We start from the raw sequence: 10,673 nt of genomic DNA, 5'->3' as shown, positions 1-10,673 counted from the left end.
CCATACTACCAAACTATTAGCAAGTGGGAGAATCTGGGGGAAGAACTATTGTCTTCCCCTGTGTATCCAGGCTCCAAAGGAGAGCTCGCAACCCATGGTTGCACAGAAGGCGCCAGTTAAACTCTGCAGATCACAAAACAAAAGGAATAGATAGGGCACGAGAAAGAGATTTGTAGGGAACAGGGAGAAAGACAGAAGTAACAGGGAAATGGGAGATTGTGGGGATAAGAGACGTCATTTAAATCATGCGTTTGTGTGAAATTGTCAATAAACACAATTTAATTAATTTTAAAAACTGAAAAAAAAACAAGGTGATGTAAGAATACGTGCTAAGCTAATCTCTTGCTGTGAAGCCTTGGTTTCCAATTTTTCAGTACTTGACCCAGTGCTGCCACTGGCAAGGATGTACCTCATAACCCACCAGCAAGGTGATGTCATAAACCACTAGCATGATGTCATAAGTCACCAAAATGATGGTGTCATAAGCTGCAAAAATGATGTCATAAGCCACCACCATGATGATGTTATAAGCCACCAGCATGATGTCATAAGCCACCAGCGTGGTGACAAGAATGTCCAGAAGAGCAACTTTGTAATATTCATCCCAAAGTCCCCACATAATTCAGTATAACCATGAGGAAAATATCAACAGGACCCAAATGTTCTGTAACATCCCCACTAGCCCTTCTCAAAGCTGTCCACATCATTAAAATCAAGACTGAGAAAGCATCACAGGGCAGAGGCTGGAAGGGAGATGTGATCATTAGATGAAGCATAATGCCCTAGATTGTACTGGGAACAAAGCGAAAGTGTTCAAGGGAAAAGCAAGAGTCACATGGAGTCTGGGCTTAGTTAAGTTGGCCACATAACTAACTATAACAACTCCTCCCTGATGATGTCATGTCAGCCCAGGGGAAATGGGTGGCGATTAGGTGGCACCCCCTCCCCCTCTGCCTGCCTGTCTTTAAAACCCTCACCACAGATCTAAAACTATCACAAATCCAGCTTTCATTCAGATAGGTTTTACATGTTCTTATTGATTTTTTGAGTGTGAGTAGGTGGGCGTGTGCCACAATGCGCATGTGGATCTCAGAGGACATCTTTGAAAGATAGTTTCTCTCTTTGTCATGTGGCTCCTGGGAACGGAACTCTGCCTGTAAGCAATAAGCCATCTTGCTGGCTCTCAACTTTCAGCTTTAAAAAAAACACAAGTTTTTCACTTGCTTCCTTTGAATCATAAAATTCAGGCAGTTGCATTGAGAGCTCTGACAAATGTTCAGGTTTTCAATACATTTTGTGAAATTACCATCATTGTAATCGTAATTTAATGCATCGTTTCTGACTACTTTTTAAAGTAAAAAATAAAATAAAATAAAATCTTACTTTAGCTGCTTGGCAGCCTTAAGTCAAATTTTGTTTTGGCAAATTACATAATAATATAATCTCCAGTTAATTCCTTGGCAGAACTCAGAGAGGATATGGCGAGAACAGCCAGATAAACACCACACAGTCTACCTTCTCAGTCAGGCTGGGTCTCCACGGGCCAATGAATTAGGAAGTGAAGGGGAAGGAGGGGGAAAAAAAAAAAAAAACCTCCTAGGGAAATACAAGAGCAGAAAGATAGAGGAGGCCATTTTTACATAGTCATTTTTCTGATTGCAGCCCAACTTCCTGTGCGCGTTCCCAGCAGCGCTGCCTTTAAAGTGAATCACTGGTGATCAAAGGCAGACCAAAATAACGCATTGTTCCTCTAGAGATGAGAAGGTGAAGTCCTATCATTCCAGAGGGTATTCTTGGGGGAGGAAAGAAAGGAGAGCAAGAGAGACACCACATTGCCAAGGTTTGCTAAAAGCGAGGCCTATAATTTCGCTCTTTTGAAATCTCTTTTGAAAACACTTGCCTGATGAAACAGGCGTAAGCAATGCTCAGGCACGCGCTGAAAAGTTCATCTGTTCTCTTCCTGTCGCAGCTTCCTATCGCTGTGCACCTGGACGATCTATCGCGTCTGGTCCTGCTCTTAGCTTTTTTGTATGAAGGGAGATGTTGACACAAGGATTGCGCGTCTGTGTGCAGGCTGCTGCCGTAGGCAACTCCGGGTTTATTCTTATAAAATCTCTACAACAATGAAGAGCAAAGAATGGAAGAATCTGAAGAATGACCACTGCCAATGCCCCTTGCGCCACCGTGCCTCCCAAGCCCCTTTCATGGAAGGAAGTCTCCTTCTTCTCCACTCATTTGATTCTCAGAGGGCGTAGTGATCTGTTTTGCTCCGCAGAAAGCTGCAGATGCAGTGCTCTGCCAGTTCTGAGCCTAGGCTTGAGAAATATCCTGTGCATTTCCACTCAGCCACCATGATGACAACACACACAGGCTTTCTTGTTTGAGAAATGAGTTAATTTTATATCCAGCCACACTTTACTGAAGGTGTTTATCAGGTTTAGGAGTTCTCTGGTGGGATATTTGGGTCAATGAAGTATACAATAATATCATCTACAAATAGTGATACTTTGACTTCTTCCTTTCCAATGTGTATCCCTTTGACCTCCTTTTGTTGTCTAATTGCTCTGGCTAGAACTTCAAGTACTATATTAAATAGGTAGGGAGAAAGTGAGCAGCCTTGTCTAGCCCCTGATTTTAGTGGGATTGCTTCAAGTGTCTCTCCATTTAGTTTGATATTGGCTACTTGTTTGCTGTATATTGCTTTTACTATATTTAGGTGGGGCCTTGAATTCCTGATATTTCCAAGACTTTTACCATGCAGAAGATTGAATTTTGTCAAACGCTTTCTCGGCATCTAATGAGATGATCATATGGGTTTTCTTTTCCTTTGAGTTTGTTTATACAATGATTATGTTGATGGATTTCCATATATTGAACCATTCCTTGCATTCCTGGGATGAAGCCTCATCGATCATGATGGATAATCATTTTGATGTGTTCTTGGATTTGGTTTGTAATAATTTTATTGAGAATTTTTGCATTGATATTAATAAGGGAAATTGATCTGAAGTTCTCTTTCTTTTTGGGTCTTTGTGTGGTTTAGGTATCAACATAATTGTGGCTTCATAGAAAGAATAGGGTAGTGTTCCTTCTGTTTCTATTTTGTGGAATAGTTTGAAGAGTGTTGGTATTAGGTCTTCTTTGAAGGTCTGATAAAATTCTGCACTACACCCACCTGGTCTTGGGCTTTTGGGGGTTCGGGAGACTTTTAATGACTGCTTCTATTTCTTTAGGGGCTATGGGACTGTTTAGATGGTTTATCTGATCCTGATTTAACTTTGGTACCTGGTATATGTCTAGAAAATTGTCTGGGCCAGTGCAGTGGAAGCCCACATGTGTGAGAAAGCCCAGGCAAGACCAAGACCCCAGCCAGCCCTCAACTGGCCATAAACACACCAGTGCACAATGTTCTACCTACCCTTGCCAGCCTGAGGAAATGAATGTCCTAGAAGATAAGACACCTCTGAAGGTGCCTATGATGTTGTTTCCAGAGATGATTTAGGTCACGAGGGCTCTGACCCCATCTGTTGTTCAGTCTGTTCATCTGATGGCATTACTGAGGGGTGCTGAAAGATAGGAGGTGGGCTCTGGTTAGAGCAAGGGGTCTCTAGAGGCAAATCTTTGGAATTACATCTTGCACTGAGTCCTCTGTCCCCTCTCTCTGCTTTCTGGTGGTCATGATGTGAATTTCTCTGCTCTGCTGTGTTCTCTTTGCCATGATTTTTTGATATTGCTCATGATGGTTAATCTTGTTTGACAACTTAATTGGATCTGGAAACAACTAAGCCACATCTCTAGGAAGGGAAGCTAGGGTAGTTCCCAGAGGGAGTACTCAAGAGAAGAACCCTCCCCTTGGTGGCAACTTCCAGTTGTAGCCCAGATATAAAGGAGGTCGGATGTAAAAGCTCTTGCATTTTGCCTGCCTGCCTTCACCACTCACTTGCAAGTGTATCCACACTGTGTCTTACCCTGCGGCTATCCTCCACTGATTCCTCAGCCCAGCTTCTTCAGCCCTCCTAACATCAACTGAGAACCAGTGGGCTCTTCAGACATCTTCCAAACCTTCAATGCCAGACTGGGGCTGCCAAGGCCTTCCCCCTCAGATGGAGCCTCATGTTGGCTTCACAGCCTCTCAAGTGTTCACACAGCCATTGTTGGCTGACCAGCCCATACAGCATGAAAGCCAATCTAATAAAACCCCTTTGTAATATATCTTTATTCTATAAATTATGTTCCATAAAAGAAGCTGAGTCACAAACCTCTGAAATTTAACCCAATTAGATCTTCCCTCCATCTAAGTTCATGTCACATTGATCCTGATGCAAAGGGACAGGACACTGGGGCTGCACAGAATGAGGGCATAATGAACATTTTTTTCCTTTATAAGCCATTGAACTTAATATTACATTAATTTATTGGTGTGTGTGTGTGTGTGTGTGTGTGTGTGTGTGTGTGTGTGTGTGTGTGTGTGTGTAGCATACATATGATGATCAGAGAACAGTCCGTTTTCTCTTTCCACCATCTGGGTCCCCAAGATGGAGGTCAGGTGCTTGTCTGCAAGCACCTTTCTATACCGAACCCTCTCACTAGCCCAACCATTGAACTTTGAAAGTAGTCTGTGATAAAAGCAATAACTAATTGAGACAAAATAATCTCCCTCTTATGAAGAGGGGGAAAATAAAGGCTCAAAAACATGACATAGCTTCCTTCCCCCAGGGCCTCACAGGCAGTAAATTAGCATGGCCAGAATTCCATTCCAGGACTTTTTAAGTCCAAGGTCCCCTTTCTTTCCACTACAACCACTGCTAAGAGAGTGGAGAGAGGAAGAAAAACAAAACACAAGAAAAATGTTGCTGCTATTTAAATGATATAAACCTAAGTGGCTTTCCTAGCTGTCTGCTGACTTGCAATGAGCACACTCCCATCTGTGTGAAGAATATCTATTTGATGTTGAAGATGAGCTGGGTGAGAGAAAACTATCTTTGCTTTTTATATCAGTAACATTGTCAAAATCAACTGTGTTCATCTTGCTGTAACGAGCTCGTGATGTCAAGTGGCTTGCTGTTGCCAATCTAACTTATTTTTTTATTGGATACTTTATTTATTTACATTTCAAATGTTATCTCCTTTACCCATTTCCCCTCTGGAAACCCTCTATCCCATCCTTCCTCCACCTGCTCCTATGAGAGTGCTCCCCACCCACCCACCCACTTCCACCTCACCTCCCTAGCATTCCCCTACACTGAGACATGGACCTTCCCCAGGACCCAGGGCTTCTTCTCCCTTTACTTTCCAACAAGGCAGTCCTCTGCTACATATGCAGCTCTAACTTATTTAAAGCTAGGTCACTGTCACTCTGGGGATGACCACTCAGCCCCATTCCTTTCTCTCTGCGAGGCTCTATCAGACTGTCCCCACTTCTTTCCTATTGTCCTAGTTAGGTTTCTATTGCTTCAACAAACACCATAACCAAAAAGCAAGTTGGGGATGAAAGGGTTTATTCAGCATAGGCTTCCACCATCACCAAAGGAAGTCAGTACAGGCCTTCAAACAGGGCAGGAGCCTGGAGGCGGAAGCTGATGCAGAGGCCATGAAAGGGCGCTTCTTACTGGCTTGCTCCACATTACTTGTTCAACCTAATTTCTTATAAAACTTAAGACCACCAGCCCAGTGATAGGACCACCCACAATGATCTGGGTCCTGCCCCATCAATCACTAATTAAGAAAATGCTTTACAGCTGAGTTTTATGGAGGCAAATTCTCAACTGAGGTGGTTCTTGCCTTTCAGATAACTCTAGTTTGTGTCAAGTTGACCTAAGACGGGCTTACACGCCTGTCACGTTTCTCTCCAATCTGTCTGCTCCCCCTTTGGCTCCTGTGTAGATTTTCTGATTGTGTCCATCTGTCAAAGCCTGTTTAATAACCATTTGCCTGATCCTGGCAGCCTTGTTCCCTGACTTGTGTTAACTTCTTTTCTTGGTTTTAACTGATTACTTCCTCTACTTCATTGTGACATTTCGCAACAGTTTGCCTGGTATTCTGGCTCTTCTGCCTCTTTCCACCCCCTTTTCCATCATGTTCCCTGGGCTGTCGATGAAGGGTCACTGATGTGGATGTATCCACTGAGGCTGGGCTCCAGTGATCCCATGATCTCTCTCCCGTGGGTCCAGTAGTAGTTTTCTGTGATGGTTTCTATTTGCTCTAAAGAGGCTTCTTTGATGAGAGATGGTAGCTACACTTAACCTGTGGGTATAGGCATAAGATTTAGTGTAGCAAGGAATTATGCTGCCTAGCAAACTGTCAGTAACAGATTCTATTCTAAGATCCATGAGCTCACTGGCCTTGGGAAGTTAGTGAGGGGTCTACTACCAGGGATTAGTTTCCTCCTGTTGAGGGGGCCTTACGTCCACGTAGCTGCTGGGTACCACCATGCACCTTTTGCAACTCCATGTACATCTTGCCATGCTGGTCCTTCCTATGGTTCATGGTATTGCTGCTGGGGAGGATTCTCAATTGCTTCACTCCCTTGACAGCCTACATAGTATTTTTCCGGTACCATGGAAGCTAGACCTCAGGAAGGAGGTTTTCAGGTCTCATGCAGCTCGAATTATCTAAGTCCTGTGTCTGAAGTATGTGGTTTCTTCAGCAAAAAGGGCTTACCTTCAACCTCTGAGGCATAAACAAGGGAAATAGCAATGGTCTATATTGTTTTGAGAGCCATGTGGACTACACTGACCAACCATTTGAAAGGATGTTTCTTGTGTTTGGTGCTGGAGTTTTCTATTAGTTCTTAAAGGGAAAATGATAAGCCCAAGCACAGTAACTTCCTTTAATAGACACACACATGGAAACACACATATATCTATACACATACACACATATCATCTATATCATATATATGTATGTATATATATATATGTATGAATGTATGTATGAATGTATGTATGTATGTATGTATGTATGTATGTATGTATGTATGTTCATTCTTCCTCCATCTCCTTCTGTATTGACCTCTGTCCCTTTCTGTCATAGCTTCAGGATCCTTGTCACTTTTTCACAGCTAATTCACATCAGCTGCATCCTGCTATTGCTGTTTCAACCCAGTCCCAGTCCCATATTCCCACCACCACCACCACCACCACCACCGATGGTTTCTTTGTACTTTCTGAGTTTCTCAGCATCATGTAGATACTCACAGGTCTGGAGGTCTGGAGCTGGGAACTGCAGATAGAAGGGAACATGTGCATTTGTCTTTCTGGGTCTGCAATATACTCTATTCAAGGTTCATCCATTTACCTGCAGATTTTGAGATTTCATTTTTTTTCTTTACTGCTGAATGGTATTCCATTGTGTCAATGAAAAACATTTTCATTGTCCTTTCATCTGTTGAAGCACGTTTAGGCCATTTCCATCTCCTAGCTCTTGTAAGGGGAGAGCATCAGTGAAGATGGCCCAGCAAGAATCTCTGGAATAAGATGGTAAGGGCGTACACCAAGGAATGGTATGGGTGGGATATCTGATCTATTTATTTGTTGGTGTTTGTTCGTTTTGGATTTTCATACATATTTCTACAGTGGCTACACCAATTTGCATTTCCACCAACAACACAGCCTTGCTATCTTCTTTTCTCAGTTATTTTGTTGATCTCAATCATTCTGACTGGAATAAGAGGAAATCTCAAAGTTGTTTTAATTTGCATTTCCCCACCTGCCAAGGGTGATGAACACGTGTTGTGGTATTTATTGGTCACTTTTTTCTTCTATTAAGAACTCTGTTTAAATGTCTAGTCCTGTTTTTAATTGGGTCATTGGTTTCCTTGACTCTTCTTTCAGTTCTTTGGACGTCCTGGATATTAGTCCTCTGCCTCATGCTCAGCCTCATGCTCTACCTCATGCTCATGCTCTACCTCATGCTCTACCTCATGCTCATGCTCTACCTCATGCTCAGCCGACACAGATTCTTTCCCGTTCTGTGGTTTTCTTCTTCACTTGACTGTATGTTTAGATGTGCCTTCAATTCTTTGATAACATTTGGGGTCATTCTCTTACATTCTGTGCCCTGAGGTTCATCTAGGTGTTTTGAGGCAATTCCACCAGAGAACACACATGGTTATCCTTAAAGCTGACTTAGAAAGTCTGTATTGCTCAAATCATGTAGCCCCAAGCCTCATTATTCTTTGTCTTTTATGCACAAACACTATATCCTTGCTGACATACTTCAGTAATGAGAACAGTTAGCAAAAGGTGAAACTGCAGAAGTAAAAAAAAAGCAAGGTTAGTCCTTTTAGGGGCTTTCCTGGATCCTGGAAGTATGGACCATGTCTTTAATAGACTGGGTCCATTTGGCAGGGGTTAGGGCCTACGTGCTGGGTTTTAAGGTCAGAATGGTGCTTCCAACACAGTGTCAGCTGTGCTAAGGTTTGGCAGGAGCTGCGGGAAGCCATTTCATAGGTAGTTTTCATTAGAGAAAACTTCTTGGAGAGTAGTGGGTTTGATGGAAGATGCGCTGTCTTGGCCATTCATATTGTTTTTGAGATTTGACCTGGGTATGTGAACATCATTTTTTGGTTATACATCTGATGTGATAATTGATAATCCTTCCTTCCTTTCTTCCTTCGATTGGTACAATGTAGGAGCTGTGTGACCAGAGTTCAGCTGGTTGATAAGTGACTTAATCAGACCAGGCAAAATAGCAGCACGTAGAGGGATGAGAGATGGCAGAACCATTTTACCTGTTAAAGATGTCTCTTGAGCAAGTTCAAAGGTCACCAATATGGACCTATGCCTATGGGTGCAGAGTTGACCATGTGATAGGAGGGACGATTGGGAAGGAAAGCAGTTACTTACCAAGCAAAGGTGGCTCACAATCAGAGAGATCCTGGGCTGTGGATCTAAAGCTGGGCTTATGAGTTTGCAGATAGCACTGGATTGGAGGAGCAGAAGCAATTTGCCAAGGGTGGTTCATGAACCCTGACTGGATCTTTTGGTCATGTGGCAAATAAAAAACCAATTCTGTGGCCAGAGCAATGCATTAATCTGTTGTGTTAGGTTAAGCTTTCTATTCTACTTCATGACCCTACAGGGCATAGGGAGTGGCTAGAGGGTCTGGTCTGCATGACTTAAGATCCAGCTGTCATAACTCCCCTTCTACTCCTTATTTCAGACAAGTTAACTTAAAGTTCTATGAAAGTGGGGAGCAAAAACTGCTTATGGAGATTGAGCATCCAGACTCCAAAACTAAGATGTTTGAAATGCTCCAAGGTCTGAAGCTTTTTATTAGAGTGTATTCATTGCACAAAACAATGGGTTCATTATGACATCACACTTTGATCAATTTGACTCCTTCCCCACATTGCTCTTGGCTGTTATGACCAACCACGGGGTCCCCAGGAGGCTCCCACACTCTCAATGAAAGTAGTGGCTATGTTATCATGTGGCTATCGGTGGGAAGTTAATATTTAAATGAATTTATCTCTTGTCCCTCTCATCCAATCAGAACTTCCAAGAGTTAAAAATCCCTCCCAACCTTCAATATTGCTGCTCCAGATGTTTGCACTTTACCATGGAAAGAACGGCATGCGTTAGGGTAGCTATCAGAGAGGACTCAAGGTCAAGAGAGGGGAGAGGGCACAAGACCCAAGAAGCCAGTGTGAGTGGGAACACTGAAACACGAGTGTGCTCATTGATTGTTGTAGTAAACATTTAATGTCAATCGTGGGTTTCTTCCCCACCTTTGATCATTCAGTTCCCAAATAAAAGATACAAAACTTTTATATTTATAATAAGCTTTAATCAGCAACAGAGCTAGACAGATATCTACCCTCTATGATATTATGTCTCCTTCCCTGCCAGTAGCTCTGAGATATGACTTGCCATGTTCTGCCTGGGCCGCTCTTACTAACTAGCCCTCATGGCCAGTTCTCATGACCCCTTACCCCATGGCATCTTCTCCATCCTCCACTCTCTTCTCATGCTCTCTCCTCAGACCCCTACCTATTTCTCTTCTACCCAACTATAGGCTGTAGGTATCTTTATTCACCAATCAGGGATTACTTGGGGATGGGGGGAAGGTTACATAGCATCACTTGATGCACATGAGGATCCCCTTGTCCCTGAGGCATCCAGGGCCAGAATTTAGCATTACAATACATAGCAACAGACCAAGCCTCAACAGTTGGTGAGAGCTACATTTATAAAGCATTGCAGATCAGATTGGGAACAAACCCAACAGCCATTGGCTGCCTTGGTTTTTAAAGCTAAATGTGATCAGGGCTCTTATGTGGGCTTTAAGAGAAGTATCCATTCTTGGCCTTTCTCCATGGTTTGCATTAAAATAATTTTCTATGTTTTGCTCACCACCATTCTATGTGTGCACTTCTGGGTCTACTTCCCTACTTTTATAAAGACAATTAGCAGAGGAAAACATGATCAGATGTGTTATTGAAGTAGAGCCCATACTCATAACCACATTTCAACTTAATTAACTCTTCAAGGTCCCTATCTCTAAATTCAACCACATTATAAGAGTCTAGTCTATAAATTTTAACATACAAATTTCAGGAGAACCCACTAAATCCATATGCTAAGAAAGACAAAACATTTCTAAGGGTGTAGTATAGCCCCATAAAATAATCTATAATACTTTACATCTTTAACACTTTTATCATTGAGGGT

The 10,673-nt window shown here is 42.6% G+C and overlaps 1 long non-coding RNA gene across 1 annotated transcript; it reads right to left on the bottom strand.

The window, feature by feature from the left end:
• Positions 1–1,851: 1,851 nt before the first annotated feature.
• On the bottom strand, positions 1,852–9,242 carry LOC108167682. The gene is made up of 3 exons (XR_001779277.1): positions 8,847–9,242; positions 3,419–3,566; positions 1,852–2,115 (listed from the first exon to the last, which is right to left on the bottom strand). It is a non-coding gene; the product is annotated as an uncharacterized LOC108167682 (long non-coding RNA).
• Between the last annotated feature and the right edge of the window lie 1,431 nt (positions 9,243–10,673).

The sequence above is a fragment of the Mus musculus genome, chromosome 9 (genome assembly GCF_000001635.26).
Source record: "Mus musculus strain C57BL/6J chromosome 9, GRCm38.p6 C57BL/6J".
In the NCBI taxonomy this organism is placed as follows: domain Eukaryota; kingdom Metazoa; phylum Chordata; class Mammalia; order Rodentia; family Muridae; genus Mus; species Mus musculus.
Note: the sequence above shows the minus strand (reverse complement) of the source record. Positions and strands in the feature narration are given on the sequence as shown.